The sequence below is a fragment of the Chelonoidis abingdonii genome, chromosome 14 (assembly GCF_003597395.2).
Source record: "Chelonoidis abingdonii isolate Lonesome George chromosome 14, CheloAbing_2.0, whole genome shotgun sequence".
Classification (NCBI taxonomy): Eukaryota; Metazoa; Chordata; order Testudines; family Testudinidae; genus Chelonoidis; species Chelonoidis abingdonii.
Window position 1 is genome coordinate 31,280,749 of NC_133782.1, and position 17,798 is coordinate 31,298,546.

At 47.2% G+C, this 17,798-nt stretch overlaps 1 protein-coding gene across 1 annotated transcript in view; it reads right to left on the reverse strand.

Annotated features, from left to right (window-relative positions):
- Window positions 1-7,329, reverse strand: part of RALGAPB (Ral GTPase activating protein non-catalytic subunit beta) — a 131,623-nt gene extending 124,294 nt beyond the window's left edge. Inside the window, 1 exon segment of the mRNA XM_032789267.2 lies at window positions 7,051-7,329. The gene's annotated coding sequence lies outside the window, so the exon portion shown is untranslated.
- Between the last annotated feature and the right edge of the window lie 10,469 nt (window positions 7,330-17,798).

Consider the following 17,798-nt stretch of genomic DNA (forward strand, 5'->3'; position numbering starts at 1 on the left):
ACGATTTCTAAGGCTTATCTTTCTAAAAAGGGAAGACTTGGTGTCATTCTGGGGTTGCATACACACGGCTGAAGATTTGGGCTATAGTTTTTTGAGTAACCCACATGGTAAGCTTTAAGTTACAGTTCCAACACAAAATAATCACAAGCAGCATTTAAAAAAAAAGTCTCAGATTCTCTTCCCTTCAATTAAAGTTTACCATTTGGATTTTGTTTTGTTTTAAGTTTGATCTACAGGAGGCAGGATTTCACAGCTCCGCTTACAGTCCTAAGATAGCTAAAAATTGTGGGCAGATACTAATCCAGTGGTTCTCGCTGGGGGTACACAGAGGTCTTCCAGGGGGTATGTCAGTTCATGTAGACAACTGTCTAGTTTTACAAAAAGCTACATAAAAGCACTGTCAAAGATAGTACAAAACTAAAATTTCATACAGATAGTGACTTGTTTATACTGCTCTATATACTAGATCAGTGTTTCTCAACATGGTGGTGCTGATCGCTCAGGGCGAGGGTTGCAGGATGGGTTGTGGGGAAGGAAATCACAAGTGCACAGAAAGCATTAGAGGGTAGCATGCAGGGGCCCCACAAAGCTAAGATTCATGCTGAAGCCGAAATCCAACCCCTGCCACCTAGGGTTGAAAATCAGACTTCTGAAAGGGGTAGAGCAGCCTGGAAAGGTTAAGAATCACTGCACTAGCCCATCTTCCAGGAAACAAAGAGGTGAAGGTTAAAGTGTGGCTTGCCAGCCAAGAGAAGTAAAAGCTCATTTGTTCAAAACATTTGCACTCAACCTTTCTCCTAAAAAGAGACTCTTGACCCAGTACCAAATAACAGGGCATGGCATGCAGAGATATTAATGCTTTCAAAAAGCAGGCTCACCACCTAAACAGCTTTGTAAATTAGGAAAGTCTCAGGTGAGCAACCCCCCATGCTGGCTTTCCAAAGAGCATTGTAGAAAGCCTACATTTGAGATTTATTTTGCTATTTTCCAGACTCAACTGCTGCCTGGTTTGAGGCAGGAGCCAGATGCACTGCTGATTAAGTCAATATCAGATGCATCAGAGCATTGAGTCTGCAGGAAAGAGCTCTCTCCCTACACCTTCCTAAGAAAGCAATTTAAAAAAAAATGTTTTTGAAGTGGTGGGAGCACAGTGACCAGAGACCTAAACCTTGGAGAGAAGAGGATGATCCCAAGACAGCCAGCTCTTTGAAGGGGAAAATGGATGAACCCCAGGTAGAAGCAGGGGAGAGGAGATCAGGAAAGCAGACAGTGCCAACTAGCCTAGGACTGTGGCCTTGTCTACCAGTAGGGTTCAGTGATTAGGGTCCAAGCCTGGCACTCATGAGACTTGGGTTCATCCCTTACTTTGCCACATACTTTGTGAGGGACCTTGGACAAGTCACTTAGCAACACCTATTTCTGACAGATGGAGACCCGATGCAGAGACTGTTTTGGTGTACTTTCCTACCTCATAGGTGTGTTATGGGGAATAACTACAGTCTCTCAGATACCACAGTAATGGATAGAGCGTTATTCTGGTAAACCCCCATATGGACAAGTAGCCTAGTAGAACAGTGCTTTTTTTCATTTTAGCTTAAACTTCTTCACAAGCAACATATGGTAACCCTCCTCCCCACAAAAGGACTCATACCACAGTAAGTGTGCCCACACACTGGGTGGAGGTGTTATACCAGTACAACTATATCAGTTTTAAGTCACACCTTAGGTTACACTGAAAAAATTCACATGTACACAAGGTCTATGTAATTAGTGTGCCAGCTTTGGAGGAAAGACAGGAAATTCCAAATCCTGATTATTCTGAAAATCCATCATGGGGCACAGGACAACCAAACCTAGGAGCGACACCGCCAGCAAGTTGCAGCCTCCCATGACTGGCTCCATCCTCCCTAGCACCAGAGCAAAGCAGCAGCAGTTTTTGGCTTGATTTCGCTTATCATCTTCCAGGGATGAAGGGAAGGAATGTACAAGGGGAGGAAGTAACTTTGCTGTGTGTGGGTAAAGGACAGTCCTGGAAGCAGGACAGGAATCAAGAAAGGGCAGAGCCTTCGCCGGTGCTTTGTACTCACAGCTGACTGCCTGATCTTAAGGATGTGGACGTTTATGTGCATCTAATAAGGGCTACATATCAGAATTTTTTGGTCTTACTATGTAACAAGGTTGTTCTGGTCAATGTTGTCAAAAAAAAAAAAAAAAAAAAAAAAAAAAACAAACCAATAGAGTGGTTGTCCATGATGCTGCATTATTTTGTTAATGTATTCAATATCATGTATTCTTAAAACCTGCATGAAAGCATTGCCCCACTTACACTTAGCTTGGATATTTTGCTGCATTGGTCAGATTAGAATTTCTTCTAGAAATTTCAAAACAGAAAGACTTTCACTTCAATGACTCAAGAGAAGTAGGATTGTTACTGCTTGTGGGCTTCTAATTAGAATAAACTATTCTAAAACAGTTTGTGCTTTGGTATCCAAAAAGCCTACAGAACTTGCCTGATGCTGAAAAAGATCTTATGTCAGATTCCAGAGATGATTTTCAATTCCATACTATATGGACAATTTTATAGTGCTCAAAAAGCGCCAGAAAGATTGTATTACCGGAAAGAGATTTCCCTAAGACACTGCCTGAAGAGTATCAGAGGGTAGCCGTGTTAGTCGGATCTGTGAAGCAGCCAGAAATCCTGTGGCACCTTATAGACTAACAGAGGTTTTGGAGCGTGAGCTTTCGTGGGTGAATACCGAAGTGGGTATTCACCCACGAAAGCTCACGCTCCAAAACCTCTGTTAGTCTATAAGGTGCCACAGGATTCTCTGCTGCCTGGAAGAGTTTACTGATCAATAAAGCATTTGTAAATTGTTTATAGCATGGCAAGCTGACAGAGATGAGACTTTAAAATATACATTTTACACACACACTTTTTTAATATATATATTTGGTGTGTTCTTGAATTTTAACTTTATAAAACTACTAAAATTGGTCCAAAATAACAGTTAATAGTTCTACTCCAGTGCCCTGTCCCTATGAAACTTGGGAGGATATTCAAGTTTCATAGTGATGTAATCACAGCTATCTTCGAATTCAACTTGCTATTAACACCCAAGTTAAAGGGAAAACATCTGAAATATAATTTTCCTCCACCTAACTTCATTAAACTATATCACAGCCTCTCAAATTTGGAAACAGGAAGTGCTTATGTCCTCAGAAGAAGCACAGAACAAAAAATATCCTCTCAAATTTCACAGGGAACTACAGAGGAGGTACAAATAACAACTTTGTTTAGTGGAGCAATTGAGAGGTTTTGAAGCTGAAAACATTTTTGTTTAGTTTTATTAAAACTGGGGATCTATTTAAATATTTTAATTGAACTGGTCATTTGGATTTTCATCTTGCTTCCTCCACATCCATTTAAATTCTGGCATGATTTTAGTAACTGTTATCTTAGAAACCACTGCAATCAGAACTTAATGTTTTATCAGTTGAAAACTAGACTTCCCAACTGCTTTTTAGCAAGCATAAAATACTGATTTCTTGCTCTTGCAGTTCTTGTGAGAGAAGTCTCTATATTAAAAAAAACAAACCACCACACACACGACAGAAAAATCAAGAGACCTGGGTTTTATTCCCTGCTCTGACAGGCCTTGGGCAACCAACTGTGGCCAAAGTCTTCAGCTCTGGCTAACTCAAGCTAGGCTCCTAAATCTATAAGGTACTTAGCTTTAAAAAAAAAAAAAAAAAGTGGCCTGGTTTCCGCAGGTGCTGTGAGCACCCACAATATCCAATTACTTCAGTGGACTTTACAGGCATTCAGCTTCCAAATCAAACCACTTAAAGTTCATCTTTATTTAGGAACTTGAACTAAGATCACAAATTTCAAATGCACTGTCTAGTCTCCATAAAATGGGATAATAGTGCATACCTACACCATAGGAGGGCTGGGAGATTTAACATGGTTTGCAAAACCATTTGACATCCTCAGTTAAAATCCCTATAGGAGGGAAACTATTAGGACACGTGGAACTGCCTGAATTCCACTGGGACAGAGAGGCAAAGCCTTCTGAAGCTTCAGGGGGGTAACAAGATTGATGCTAGAGTAGATACAGAATGAAAGTCAGCTGGCAAATGTGCAAGACTAAATCCTGAAGTCAGGATGGTGGAAGTTTGGGGGTCCCTGCTACAAACTTTTGGAGAGCTCAGATGCACTCTGGAAGATTTTATTCCAAAAGAAGGGAGTCTCTTCACTCCTTTTTAATTTATTTCCCACCACCTTTCAATTCCATTTTAACTACCTCTTTAAAGTGCTGGCATCTGCCCCTTTAGAAACTGCATTTACTGCCACAGGAGATGTTGTTTCTGCACCTAGAAGCCTAAGGGCACGTCTACACTACAGCTGCATACTGCAACTATCCTGCTATACTGTAAGCGCATCCTACATTGCGAGAAGGAGGTTGTCTCATGATGTAGTTAATTCACCTCTCCAAGAGGCAGTAGCTAGGTCAACAGAAGAATTCTATCAACCTAGCACATCTACACCAGCGGTTAAATGGACCCAACTGTGGTGCTTAGGGCATAACATTTTTCCACAGACCCGAACAATGTAGCTAAGTTGATGTAATAAACAGACAAGGCCTAAGTCTTGTTGAATGTTAATGGGACTTATTTTCCATACTGATTTAGTCACTTAGGAATCTTCGACCCCTTGTCTTGTTTTGCTCTCCCATTTATAAGTCACGCCACCACATTTCTCCCCACCACCTTCATCTCTCTGTCAATTAAGAGTGCGACTGAATGACACGATTGCTTCTGATGGTAGGGGGCAAGCCTCAGCAGCCTTGAAGCTTACTTCCAGTTTATGTCTTATATTCCTAAAAGGTACCTGCAGGGATCAGGAAGGGATTACTCCCCTCCACCCCTGTGTATTCTAGGTTTGTATGTTTTAACCTCCTTCCTCTGAAGCGACATGGATGGTCACTGCTGGAGATGGGACATTGGACACGCAGGGTCAGGGCTCCGAGATGGCACCAAGTATTCTCTCTCAGCTGCTTGGCTGGCCAGTTCTTGCTCACATACTCAGGACCTAACTGATTGCCATATGTGGGGTCAGGAGGAAAATTATGCCCCAGGCCAGACTGACAGCAACTTTGGAGGTTTCATCTTCTTCTGCAGTATGTGCACGTGGGTCACTTGCCAGGATTATTTGGGTATGCCTTACTTAAACATTTCCCAACTATTGACAGGGCCGTAAGGCACTAGTGCACCTCAGTCCCTCCTATTCTCCATATGTGGCACATAACAGTCTAGTCTCCTGAGGGACACAGTAATTTTGTCTGATTTCAGCTGTGAAGGCAGGGCTATGTAGTGACCAATCAATTAATAGAATTGTGGTCCTTTCTCAACAATAGCACTAATTACCCCCCCCCCCCAACCTCCGGCCCATTTGACAACTCTATCTGTCACCCAGCTGTGGGGACCTGCTACACAAGACACAGACAAAATCAGGTGGTCCTCGGCCCTTGAACTCCAGGAACTAGATGTACCCCCAGCAATCTCCTAGATACAGGGAGCACTATGAAGTGCCAGAGAGACCACGCACTAACAGAATGGCTATCAGCTGAGCCACTCCAGCTCCACAAACCCTTCAAAGAAAAATCGGGGTGGAGAGAAGGAGCGAGGACAAACTTATAAAAAAGCAGCCAACAAGAATGACACTGGCTATTATGTAGGCTAATTCGAGATACTCTTTGCCATCCATGAGCCAATAACCCAATTCTAAAACCACTCACATCTTCTATCCATTAGTAGAGATAAAACCCAGCTTTTTCGGACCCTGAAGAAAATATCAAAATTTGGATAACCAAGTAACTAGTCAAACAGTCCTTCCATCTTGCATTCTCATAACTGCCACAAAGCACATCACTGAACACAGTCTGAATATCACGTAAAATCAACAGTCAAAAGAACAGGAGACGGGCACCTTAGAGACAACATTTATTGAGCAAAGCTTCAGCACACCCACTTCATCTAGCAGTAGTGAGAATACGTAGAAAACATCCTGAGCACAACAAAAGGCAGCACTGGAACTCACGTGGAAACTAAGAAAAGGGAAATACAGAAAATCTGCCCACAAATATAACACGCAACCTCACAACCTCAGCAACAAGAGCTGGAACAGGAAGGAGAGAGAAAGCTCACTCTTTCAATAGGCTAGTAAGGCAATCTTCAAATTGATACAATAGCGACGCGAATAAAAATGAGTCTCCCAAGCACGCAGACATCAGAGCAGCACTTGCAGAATTTTTCTGCCAGCAGCAGGGTGGGCACGAGTTTCCCAAATAAGTGCTGGCCAAGCTAACCAAAAGGGAAGCTCTCTTTGCATTACTTAAGTAGATGATTCTGCATTCTCAAGGTTCTCTCCAAGCGCATTTTATATTATCAACCAGCTAGGCTAAACCTGACTCCTATATACTGTTCAAACCCGCTAGTCGTGCCTCAGCTTCGCAGCACTCGTCACCACGTCTCCTCAACGTACACTCAACCTAACCATAACCTCACAAGGCATGCCAACATGCCGAATAGGCAGCTGCCCCGCTGCCTACAAGACCCGCGAAAATCGCCACCCCCCTCATCCCCAGAACCCGCATCCGAAGCCCGCGCTTGCCGATCACAGCGGAACTCCCCCCCCGCCCCGTGGGCAGCGGCCAGCAGGCCCCAGCGCAGCCTCCGGAAGATGGCCGGCCCCAGGACGAAACAACCCCGCGCGCGGAGCCGCACCCGCGCCGCGACGGCACCTCTCAGCGCGGCCAGCAGCGACACCCCGCAGTCCACCCGTCAGGCGGCCCCTCCGAGACGCCCTGGCAGCCGCCGCAGCCCCTCACTCGCCCAGCTGCACGCACCGGCGCCGCCCGCAGCCCGAGCACGGACACGGCCCAGGCCTCCCCAGGGGAGCTGCCGCGGTGCGGCGCTGCCCGATCCGCTCCCTCCCCGCAAGGGCGCCCAGGGTCCGTCGCTGCCCGCCCGGAGGAGAGGGCCAGTTACCTGCGCCGATGGGCCCGGCTGGCATGTCGGGGGCAGGGCACCGCTCCGCCCTCAGGCGCCCGGCTCCATGGTACCCGCAGTGGGTGAGGCCGGCGACACAGCACAGGCGGCTCTGCTCAGCTAGGCTCGGCTCGGCTCTCTCCGGACACTTCCGGCAGCGCCAGAAAACTCACCTTGAGAAACCCGGTTTCTCGGCACACGAGGCGCGTGCACCACACCACACTGACTGCTTCGCGAAATAAGTTCCCTCTTATCTGCGCTCCACTTATTGGAAAGTGCGCGTGCGCGTGACATTTTCCTCATTGTGAAATAAGTCTCTAGCGTAGTCGTTTGCGCTTGCGCATTCTATACTGTCAACCCGCTTTCTCCACCTTTCTCTTATTCTTAAAGGGACAGTACGCACTTTGACAAGCCCTGGAGCATTGCCCCGCAGATTACCTTTACACTAAGGTATGTCTACACTACGAAATTAGGTCAATTTTATAGAAGTGGATTTTTTAGAAATTGATTTTGTACAGTCGATTGTGTGTGTCCCCACTAAGCGCATTAAGTCGGCAGAGTGCATCCACAGTACCGAGGCTAGTGTCGACTTTCGCAGCGTTGCACTGTGGGTAGCTATCCCACAGTTCCCGCAGTCTCCGTTGCCCATTGGAATTCTGGGTTGAGCTCCCAATGCCTAGTGGGGCAAAAACATTGTCGCGGGTGGTTTTAGGTACATGTCGTCAGGCCCCCCTCCCTCCATCCCTCCATGAAAGCAATGGCAAACAATCATTTCTCCCCTTTTTTCCTGCATTACCCGTGCAGACAACATACCATGGCAAGCATGGAGCCCGTCAGCTCACCGTCACCATACGTCTCCTGGGTGCTGCTGGCAGACGCAGTATTGCATTGCTACACAGCAGCAACTCTTTGCCTTCGCGGCAGCAGTATGACTACTAGCCGTTGTTGTCGTCTCCTGGGTGCTCCTGGCCGACCTCGGTGAGGTAGGTAAGGGATGCCTGGACAGACATGGGTGCTCCTGGCAGACCTTGGTGAGGTGTGTCAGGGGCGCCTCCGTCTGGACATAAATGGGAGTGCTCCAGGTCATTCTCTTCTTTAAGTTTTGTCTCATGGAGATTCAGTCCTGCCTGGAATATCATGTGAACTGGAGGCTTCTGCCTCAGGCTGCTCTCCCAGCCGGCAGCACCGCACAGTCACACCTACCTCAGCCTACCCCTTGCTCTCATGGCTCATGAAACCTGAACAGTAGTAAAGAGCAGTTCAACTATAGGCTGAGCAAGTGCAGAACAGTGATAGAATGTGCCTTTGGACATTTAAAAGCTCGCTGGTGCTGTTTGCTGACTAGGCTGTTTGTGATTAGAAGAGCACAGCAAGGCATACTGCGCATCACAGAGGCTTTGAAAACCAGTTTAATGACTGGCCAGGCTTCAGTGTGACAGTTGTGTGTGTTTCTCCTTGATGCAAACCCGCCCCCTTTGTTGATTTTAATTCCCTGTAAGCCATGTTGTCAGTCGCCCCTCCCACCATGAGAGCAACAGCAGACAATCGTTTCACGCCTTTTTTCCATGAAGACACCATACCACGGCAAATGTGCAGCCCACTCAGCTCAGCTGCCGCTGTTGTGTCCTGGATGCTGCTGGCAGCAGACGGTGCAGTAGGACTGCAAACTGTCATCATCAAACGACCACTTACGCTGCCATTCTGCTCTCCTGCAGATGCCATACCACAACAAGCATGGAACCCGCTCAGATCACCGCGGCAGTTGTGAGCACTGTAAACACCAAGCGCATTATCTTGCAGTATATGCAGCACCAGAAACTTCAAAAGCAGGTGAGGAGACGACGGCAGCATGGTGACGAGAGTGATGAGGACATTGGACACAGACTTCTCTCAAAGCTTGGGCCCTGGCAATTTGGACATCATGGTGTTAATGGGCAGGTTCATGCCGTGGAATGCCGATTCTGGGCCTGGGAAACAAGCACAGACTGGTGAGACCGCATAGTGTTGCAGGATAATTCCCAGTAGCTGTGAAACTTTCGCATGCGTAAGGGCACTTTCATGGAACTTTGTAACTTGCTTTCCCCTGCCTTGAAATGCAAGAATATCAAGATGAGAGCAGCCCTCACAGTTCACAAGCTAGTGGTGATAGCCCTCTGGAAGCTTGCAATGCCAGACAGCTACCGGTCAGTCGGGAATCAATTTGGACTGGGGAAATCTACTGTGGGGGCTGCTGTGATCCAAGTAGCCAACGTGATCACTGATCTGCTGCTATCAAGGGTAGTGACTGGGAAATGTGCAATTCATAGTGAATGGCTTTGCTGAAATGGGATTCCCTAACTGTGGTGGGGTGATAGAAGGGGAACGCATATCCCTATACCTATCCTCATATCCCTATCTTGGGACCAGAGCACCAAGGCAGCCAGTACCTAAACCGAAAGGGTACTTTTCAATGCTGCTGCAAGCACTGGTGGATCACAAGGGATGCTTTACTAACATCAACGTGGGATGGCTGGGCAAGGTACATGATGCTCGCATCTGTAGGAACTCTGGTCTGTGTGAACAGCTGCAGCAATGGACTTACTTTCCAGACTAGAAATAATCATTGGGGATGTTGAAATTCCTATAGTTATCCTTGGGGACCCAACCTACCCCTTAATGCCATGGCTCCTGAAGCCATACACAGGCAGCCTGGACAGTAGTTAGGAGCTATTCAACTATAGGCTGAACAAGTGCCAGAATGGTGGTAGAATGTGCATTTGGATGTTTAAAAGTGTGCTGGCCCAGTTTACTGACTCGGTTAGACCTCAGTGAAACCAATATTCCCATTGTTATTATTGCTTGCTGTGTGCTCCACAATCTCTGTGAGACTAAGGGGGAGATGTTTATGGCAGGGAGGGAGGTGGAGGCAAATCACCTGACCGCTGATTATTCACAGCCAGACACCAGGGCAGTTAGAAGAGCACAGGAGGGTGCACTGCGTATTAGAGAAGCTTTGAAAACCAGTTTCATGACTGGTCAGGCTACGGTGTGAAAGTTCTGTTTGTTTCTCCTTGATAAAAACCCATCCCCTTAGTTCACTCTACTTCCCTGTAAGCCAACCGCCCTCCCCTCCCCCCTTTGATCACCGCTTGCAGAGGCAATGAACTCATTGTTGTTTCAAATTCATGCATTCTTTATTAATTCATCACACAAATGGGGGAATAACTGCCAAGGTAGCCCGGGGGGAGTGAGGGAGGAGGGAAGCATTGGTGGAGTGGTGGAGGAGGCGAGGAGGGAAGGACAAGGCCACACTGCACTTCAAAACTTATTGAATGCCAGCTTTCTGTTGCTTGGGCAGTCCTCTGGGGTGGAGTGGTTGCATGCCTTGTGCACGTTCTTGGGTGTCTGTGCTCCTGCTGCCTTTCCTGCACCTCAACCACACGCCAGAGCATATCAGTTTGATCCTCCAGTAGCCTCAGCATTGCTTCCTGCTTCCTCTCATCATGCTGAAGCCACCTATCATCTTGACCCCGCCACCTGTCCTCTTATGCGTCCCTCCTGTCCTCACGTTCATTTTGTGCTTTCTTCCACTCTGCCATTGTCTGCCTCCACACATTCTGCTGGGCTCTTTCAGTGAGGGAGGACTGCATGAGCTCAGAGAACATTTCACTGCAAGTGCGTTTTTTTCGCTTTCTAATCTTTGCTAGCCTCTGGGATGGAGATGATAAGGGGAGCGTTGAAACATTTGCAGCTGCGGGAGGAAAAAAAGGGAGAGTAGTATTTTAAAAGACACATTTTAGAGAACAATGTGAAGACTCTTTCACTGTGAACCAAGCTGTTAACATTACATAGCCTCTTAAATTGAGGGCCTGCCGGTTTGGTGTGAGATATCACACACACAGGGCTGGCGGCCAACAGAATTTGGCTTGCAGGCAGACATGGTAAGCCACAGTCTTTTGGCTTCTTTAACCTTCCTAATATGTGGGAATGGTTTCAAACAGCAGCGCCCTCATTTCCCACACCAAGCACCCGTTGGGTTGGCCATTTAAAAGGAGGGGCTCCAGTTTTCAGATTAACGTGCAGCACAAACCCAACTAAACCCCACACACACACTCAATTCTCTGGGATGATCGCCTCCCCTCTTCCCCCACCACTTGGCTAACAGCGGGGATGATTTCTGTTCAGCCACAGGCCAACAGCCCAGCAGGAACGGCCACCTCTTAATGTTCCCTTAAGAAAATCACCCTATTTCAACCAGGTGACCATGAATTATATCAGTCTCCTGAGGATAACACTGAGAGATAAAGAACAGATGTTGCTTGAATGCCAGCAAACACCAGGACCATACACTGCCATGCTTTGTTATGCAATGATTCCAGACTACGTGCTACCGGCCTGGCGTGGTAAAATGTCATACCATGGAGGATGGAATAAGGCTGCCCTCCCCAGAAACCTTTTGCAAAGGCTTTGGGAGTATATTCAGGAAAGCTTCAATGAGATGTCCCTGGAGGATTTCCACTCCATTCTCATAGACGTTTACAGACTTTTCCAGTAGCTTACTGGAATGCACCCCAAGTCTTCAGGGCAAATTAATCATTAAACACGCTTGCTTTTAAACCATGTATTTACAAAGGTACACTCATCAGAGGTCCTTTCTCCACCATCAAGGTCCGGGAGCTCACCTTGGGTGGGTTGGGAGGGTACCGGCTCCAGGGTGATAAACAGTTCCTGGCTGTTGGGGAAAACGGTTTCTCCACTTGCTTGCTGTGCGCTATCATCTTCCTCGTCCCCAAAATCCACATCCCTGTTGCATGAGAATCCATTGACGGAGTCCACGCACAGGGGTGGGGTAGTTATAGGGGCACCCCCTAGAATGGCATGCAGCTCATCATAGAAGCGGCATATCTGGGGCTCTGACCCGGAGCAGCCGTTTGCCTCTCTGGTTCTTTGGTAGGCTTGCCTGAGCTCCTTAAGTTTCATGTGGCACTGCTGCGGGACCCTATTACAACCTCTGTCCTTCATGCCCTTGGAGATTTTTTCAAATATTTGGGCATTTCATCTTTTGGAATGGAGTTCTGATAGCACATATTCCTCTCCCCATACAGCAATCAGATCCAGTACCTCCCATTCAGTCCATGCTGGAGCTCTTTTGTGATTCTGGGACTGCATGGTCACCTGTGCTGATGAGCTCTGCTTGGTCACCTGTGCTGAGCAGAGCTCCACACTGGGCAAACAGGAAATGAAATTCAAAAATTTGCAGAGCTTTTCCTGTCTACCTGGCCAGTGCATCTGAGTTGAGAGTGCTGTCCAGAGCGATCACAATGGAGCAGTGTGGGATAGCTCCCAGTGGCCAATACTGTCGAATTGTGTCGACACTACCCCAAATTCAACCCAGCAAGGTAGATTTCAGTGCTAATCTCCTCATCAGGGAGGAGTACAGAAATTGATTTTAAGAGCCCTTTAAGTTGACAAAAATGGCTTTGTTGTGTGAACGAGTGCAGGTTTAAATCAATCTAACGCTGCTAAATTCAACCTAAACTCATAGTGTAGACCACGGCTAAGTCCTAAACCTTCTTTGACCCCACACCTGTCAGCAATGGAGTTCGAACGGTTATGCTCTGCTCAGCTCCCCAGACAGCCCAATGCATTAAGTTTCCTAAAGCAACATTCTGAGGGAGGCACTTAATTGTAATTTGTGACAAATTTGGAGGAATTTGCTTAACATACCCTTGAATCCCTGTAAGGCCTCTTTGTTTGGGGCACTTTCCATTTGCAGAGTGGCCTGTATATTCCTTGGGTTTCTCAAACTCCTGCATTACTGGGTACGTGCCTTTTGTGTTAGGGCATATTATGCCTCTGAAGACAGAAAAGTCAAGGATGATAGCAGGGATGGAAAGCCCCAAGATTCGTGGTGAGGGTTATAGGCAGGGAGGGAAGGGTTAACCAGCAGATCTTAGAAATAGCTGCAGCTTGTTAGCTTTCGGGAAACCACCTTGGAACATGTAAATACAAAAGAAAGGTGGCTGAAAGCAATCAGGCAGCAGATTTGGGGAGTACTGTGTGCACCAGTGAATCTTCAGGCTGGTCTGGATTTGAGTTATGCTTTGTTTAAAGATGTTGTCCTAAATCTGTCTAGGGTTTGTATGATGTTCCTCTGAGAAAAAGAAAAAAACTAGGATGTGATCCATGAAGCAATTTAGGTGTGTAAAACATTCCAGAAGTACGCACCTAAGTCCCCATCACTCCTGGAGGAATTCTGTGCCACTGTGCAATGCAGAATTTTGCAGAAGTTAATATTGTGCTTGCAGAATTTCCTTTCTCCCCACAAAAATGGGCTGCAGTGCTGCTGGCTGCTACTAGGGACCACTGGACACAGCAGAGCCCAGCTTGCTCATAGAAGACACTGCTCAGTGGGAGAGGGAGGGGCAGGGAACTAGAAGGTTCCTAGCAGTGGCAGCTGCAGTTCCCAGCATGCCCTGAGGGAAGGAGATGGTGGCATGCAGGAAACACCAGGCAAGCCTGGGACCAAGCATCAGGCTGTTTCTCCTCTGGAACCCTGGGCTCTGGGGTGGGTGGGGTGCGAGTATCTAGGCAAGGAAGGGCCTTGTGGTTAGGGTCTGGGGGAGGGGTTGCAGGTATCTGGGCTGGGGGGGGCATGACTGGGCTCGGGGAGTTGGGTGTATTGGCTGGGGGGTACCATATCTGGGTTCTGCGGGGAGAAAGGTTGTGGATGTCTGGCTGCCAGCTGGGCTCTGGGTGGGGGTGATAAGCAGGCAGAGAAACAGGAACTGGGTTGTTATAGGGACTTCTTTAACTCTCTACTCCTGGGGGAAAATTTGTGCATCTGTATGTGCATTTGTGCCGGACATACTTGCTGGCAGGTATTTTGAAATAAATTACCAAAATAATTGAAACTGGTTTGATTATGTAGTGTTATTTTGACAAATAAAATGTGCAGAATTTTGCAGGATTTTAAAATGTGCGCAGAATTTTTTTTTTTGGTGCAGATTTTTTTTTTGGTACAGAATACCCCAAGGAGTAACCCATGCTCAGCATTACTGCAATCCATGAAACTCCCACTTGACTTCTACCTAGTGCTGTAGGAGCCTTAGCTCAGTCAGAACCTAACTCTCTGCTTTAAACATTTCTTAGGTGTCTAAGTTTTAGATCCTGTGGTATGGTTAATAAAGAATTAAAGGAGGGTAACATAATTAATGCCAATCAACATGGGTTTATGGAAAATACATCCTGCCAAACTAAGTAGATAGTTTCTTTTGATGAGATTACAAGTTTGGTTGATAAAGGGAATATTATTGATGTAATATACTTGGACTTCTGTAAGGCATTTGACTTGGTACCATGACATTTAGATAAAAAACCAGAATGATATAAAATTAACACTGCACACATTAAATGGATTAAAAGCTGACTAACTGATGGGTCTCAAAATGTAATGTAAATAGGGAATCATCAAATAGGTGAGTTTCTAGTGTGGTATTATAGGAATTGGTTCTTCGGCCTATTATATTTAATGTTTTTATTAATGACCTGAAAGGAAATATAAAATCATTACTGATAAAGTTTTCCGATGACACTGTGTAGGCATAACTTGGTGTGAGTAGGCCTCAGTTACCAAGGTCAAGGGAGAAGATAAGCTGTAAAAATAACTCAGTAAAATGTAGCAGTGGTAACAATGAAAGATCTGTTGAAGGACAATAAGCAGATAGGGAGGAAACTTATAAAATAAGTTGTGTATAAGAAGCATGTGAACAAAGCATGGTATGTACAGGGATTAATTCTGAAAAGAACTTTACCAATTCCAGAGCGTGTGATAAAATGTGCAAGGGAAGACGCATGTGTCAGTATACAGTTAATCCTGTATATAAAGTAGGTAGACCAGACAGCAAGTGTGAAAAATAGGGACAAGGGTGGGGGGTAATTGGCACCTGTATAAGAAAACGCTCCAAATATCGGGACTGTCCCTATAAAATCGGGACATCTGGTCACCCTACTATAAGGTAACCAGTACCCATATTCTTTGGATTTGTGGTATTACCCTGTACTCTTCCCCTACACTTAAGCTTGATCAACTCAAATGTAGTTTGATTGTATGCCAATAAAGCATAATCTGAGTGACGAGCCTGGGGTTTAACTGAGTCCTTGGGAACCCAGAGGAAAAGGACTCAGAGGGAATCCCCACATACAGAAATTGGAGGAATGGTAAATAATGAAAGAGAACAGGTCACTGGTATGGAGCAATCTGGATCTCTTGCTGAGCTGGTGCAAGCAAACTGTATGTTTTAATATGGCTAAATGTAAATGTATACGCATAAGAACAAAGAAAGTCACCAAACTTACAGGACGAAGGGACTCTATCCTGGAAAGCAGTGACTCTGAAAAAGATTTGGGGGTTGTGGTGGATAATCAGCTGAACATGAGCTCCCACTGTGGCCAAAAGGGCTAATGCAATCCTTGGAAGCATAAACAGGAATCTTGAGTAGGACTAATGAGGTTATTTGATCTCTATCTGGCACTGGTGCAACTGCTGCTGGAATACTGTGTCCAGCTCTGGTGCCCACAATTCAAGAAGGATGTTGGTGAGGTTTCAAAGAAGAGCCATGAGAATGATTTAAGGGTAAAAATCCTGCCCTACCAATGTCACGGTCACAAGATTTTAAAAATCATAAATATCATGATTTCAGCTCTTTAAATCTGAAATGTCATGGTGTTGTAATTGCAGGGGTCCTGACCAAAAAGCAGTTGGGGTGTGTTGCAAGGTTATTGTAGGAGGGGTTGTGATACCACTAGCATTACTTCTGCACTGCTGTTGGCGGCAGTGCTGCCTTCAGAGCTGGGCAGCTGGAGAGTGGCAGCTGCTGGCCAGGAGCCCAGCTCTGAAGGTAGAGCCACCGCCAGCACCAGCGCAGAAGTAAGGATGCCCTGGTCTGGTATTGCCGCCCTTACCTCTGTGCTGCTGCTGGTGGGCTGCTGCCTTCAGAGCTGAGCGCCTGGCCAACAGCCGCCACTCTCCGGCCGCCCAGCTCTGAAGGCAGAGCAGAAATAAGAGTGGCAATACCGCAACCCCTCTAAAACAACCTTGTGACCCCCTGCAACTCCTTTTTGGGTCAGGACCCCCAATTTGAAAAACACTGATCCCCCCCATGAAATCTGTATAGTATATGGTAAAAGCACACAAAAGACCAGATTTCACAGGAGGAGAACAGATTTCATGGTCCGTGATGTGTTTTTCCTGGGCGTGAATTTAGTAGGGCCCTACTTATAGTCATAGACTAGAGGAACTAAATTTATTTAGCTTAACAAAGAGAAGGTTAAGGGGCAATTTGATTACAGTCTATAAATAGCTACATTGGGATCAAATATTTAATAATGGGCTCTTCAGTCTAGTAGAGAAAAGTGTAACACAATCCAATGGCTGGAAGTTGAAACTAGACAAATTCAGATGGGAAATAAAGCGTAAGTTTTTAAGAGTGGAAGTGCCAGAGGAGGAGAAAGGATTTCAACAGGGGTCTCCACTCACAGGTGGATGCACTAACCACTGAGTTTATTCTCAGATTTTCTGATGTGAGGCTCCCTCAATCTCTCCTATTGAAGCTGTTCTAGTGGACACCAAAACTGGACACAATATTCCAGCAGCAGTTGCACAAGTACCACACACAGAGGTAATATAACTTCTCTGCTCCTACTCGAGATTCCCCAGTTTATGTGTCCCAGGATCACATTAGCTCTTTTGGCCACAGTGAGACCTCATGTCCAGCTGATTATCCATGATGACCCTCAAGTTTTTTTCAGAGTCATTGCTTCTAAGGATAGAGTCCCCCATCCTGCATGTGCCCTACATTTTTTGTTCCTTGGTATATACACCTCTATCCCGATATAACATGACCTGATATAAGCCGGGTTCACACACAAGGCAGTAAAGCTCTGACACGCTGCTCTGAGCAGTGTGTTAAGGGTGCCGGGCCAGCCCGGGGCCAAGAGGTTCAATAACGGGCAGAGGGTCTCAAGGGTGGTCAGGGGCTTCCCCCCCCCCCCAAGGTCTGGGGGGCAGGAGCTGTGGGAGGGCACTTTTGGGGGCCCCGCAGTCCCAGAGTGGCCCCGGGGATTAGCAGGGGGCCAGGAGCAGCCCACTCTGCTTCCCTCACTCCCGTGTCGCTCGGGGGAAGGGACTTGGGGGAAGGAATCCCTCCTGCACTCACTGGCCTGGCCCCAGCCCGCTCCGCTAGCTCCCAGCCACAGCGCTCCGCTTCCCGCGGCAGGTGAGTATGGGGGGGGGGGCATCCTTTACCTAACCTCCCTACACTCACCTGCCGCGGGAAGCGGAGCGCCGCGGCTGTGAAATGGCAGAGTGGAGCGGGGTGGGGCTATGTCCGTGTCGCTCCGTTTCCTGCCGCCGGTGAGTGTGGAGGGCGATCTTTTCCCAACTTCCTTGCACTCACCGGCGACAGGAAGCGGAGCAGCCCAGCCCCAGCCAGCTCCACTCCACCAGCTCCCAGCCGTGCCGCTCCGCTTCCCTCCGGGCAGGTGAGTGCAGGACCTTTCCCCAGCAGCCCCCCCAGCGACATAGCTGAGGCCGAGCCAAGAAAAGTGGAGCAGGCTGGGGCCGCATCGCTCCGCTTCCCGCCGCAGGTGAATGCAGGAGGGGGCATCCTTTCCCCAACCTCCCCGCACTCACTGGCAGCAGGAAGCGGAGCAACGTGGCTGGGAGGTGGTGGAGTGGAGCAGGCCGGGGCCGGGCTGCTCCAATTCCC